This window comes from Rhagoletis pomonella, unplaced genomic scaffold (assembly GCF_013731165.1).
Source record: "Rhagoletis pomonella isolate Grant_MI unplaced genomic scaffold, Rhpom_1.0 Rhpom_scaffold_00007, whole genome shotgun sequence".
Classification (NCBI taxonomy): domain Eukaryota; kingdom Metazoa; phylum Arthropoda; class Insecta; order Diptera; family Tephritidae; genus Rhagoletis; species Rhagoletis pomonella.
Genome location: NW_023458561.1, coordinates 29,049,835 through 29,051,554, shown reverse-complemented (window position 1 = coordinate 29,051,554; position 1,720 = coordinate 29,049,835). Strand labels below are relative to the sequence as shown.

Sequence of the window (1,720 nt, the reverse complement as noted above, 5' to 3'; positions counted from 1 at the left end):
CAGAGGAATGCTTCAAAAATTAGTCCGGCGGCATCATTTTAGCCGGTATAAACGCAACCGAGACCATTGCAACGTAATGTATGAAAAGCAAGACGAAGACGACCGATAGAGTTTAAAATCGCAATCAGAGAGGTTGTCGTCTGCAGACGAATCGTTCATTTTGCCTATCGTTCGTGATACAGAATAAGGCCCGTAACTATAAAAAACTGAATTTTTTAGCAAATGATACAGTATTACTCGTTGCATATATGTATGTAACAAGTTTCATATTTAGCCTAACATGAGTTTAATTTTCCACTAACCGGTTCATTTTTCACTTTTCGTGTATTCACTACGGGAGGTTGAAAAAATTTCGGGCGAAACTCAAGATAAGGGTGATTGTGTACAAATCGTGTGCAGTTTCGTTTCTCTACATTTTGGGAGGTTATTAAAAACCTAAACGCTTCTCCCTGAAAATCACTCTTTTTAGTTTTGATGGTCCTTTAGTAAATTAGCATATGTATAAACTTATCGCTCATTTACTCCAATATCTAGTTTCATAATCCGAAATAATACAAACTGGAGTTAAGTATGAAAAAATTACCTGTTTCCCTATGGTTGCGTGAAAATTCCTAGTTGTACCGATTACGAGTAGCTCGCTAGAGCAAAATGTGTATTCACTTTTACTATGGGAGCATATCGCTCATTTCCTTCAATAGTGTATAATCCAAAAAAAATATATATACATATATATACATATATTGAGTTAAGTACGCAGAAATTACCGCTATCTCTTCTACTATGTTGTTTATAGATTTCATAGCCTTATCGATTACCAGTATCTCGCTACAACAAAATATGTATTCATTTTTACCATGGGAGTATATGAAAATACCACACTTTAAAGGCGTTTTCTCGAGTTGGGTTTATTTGAGTTATGACACTGTGATATGTAAATTCAAAGCTTTAAAACATTTTTTTTTTTGCGTTTTTGGTTTTTTGAATTATGACAATATTGAAGTGAATGAGCGATATTTATTCACGTACGTATGAGAGTGCTTGCATAATAAATAGTATGGTGGATAAATCTGTACACACCCTTAGAAAAAAATTATATACATATAATATTGAAAGTTACACAAATAAGGAGAACTAAAGTTTCCTAACCGCAGCATCCTAATGCTTTCCACTCCAAAATCAACGGCCGAGCTTTTTACCACCTGAAGTAAGGAGGCCAAGTTGACATTCGGCGTGAGGATTTCTTGTGAAAACTTTGTTTCCTAATCCGCAACCACAAACGTCAGCAAAATACAGAGCCGCTTGCAAGTAATCAAATTGCTAGCCGTCAGCACTTGGGGCAAGACAAAAAAACGTTCTTTGTAACATAAAAGGAGATTGGCCGGCCGGTTCTAAATTATTCCGCACCTATGTATTGGCCGGCGACTAGTAGGACGCAGTAGGCAAAACTAGCCAACACGTCGAATTTAGTGCTGCCACGGAATGCCTTCTGTTATTAAAGGTCATATTTAACGTATGCCGTCCGCTGATCCACACCATTATAAACAAATCCTAAATGTCACTTGTAGAGAAAGGCAATTAAAGCATTCTTAAAACCTAGTCTTAAGTTGAATTACACTAATAATTGAAAGATAAAGTAGAGAAACAGGCTTTGACGCCAACTTTGAAAACAGTTTGAAATTTTTGCAAGATTTAGAACAAGACGAATTCATGTGAATTTTTA

The 1,720-nt window shown here is 35.8% G+C and overlaps 2 protein-coding genes across 4 annotated transcripts in view; both read left to right on the top strand.

Moving 5' to 3' along the window:
* The window catches only part of LOC118743776, a 452,583-nt gene that overhangs the window by 309,844 nt on the left and 141,019 nt on the right, over nucleotides 1-1,720 (top strand). The window lies entirely within an intron of this gene.
* LOC118742534 (receptor expression-enhancing protein 5) overlaps nucleotides 1-1,720 on the top strand; it is a 7,464-nt gene that overhangs the window by 4,263 nt on the left and 1,481 nt on the right. The gene's annotated exons all lie outside the window — the stretch shown is intronic.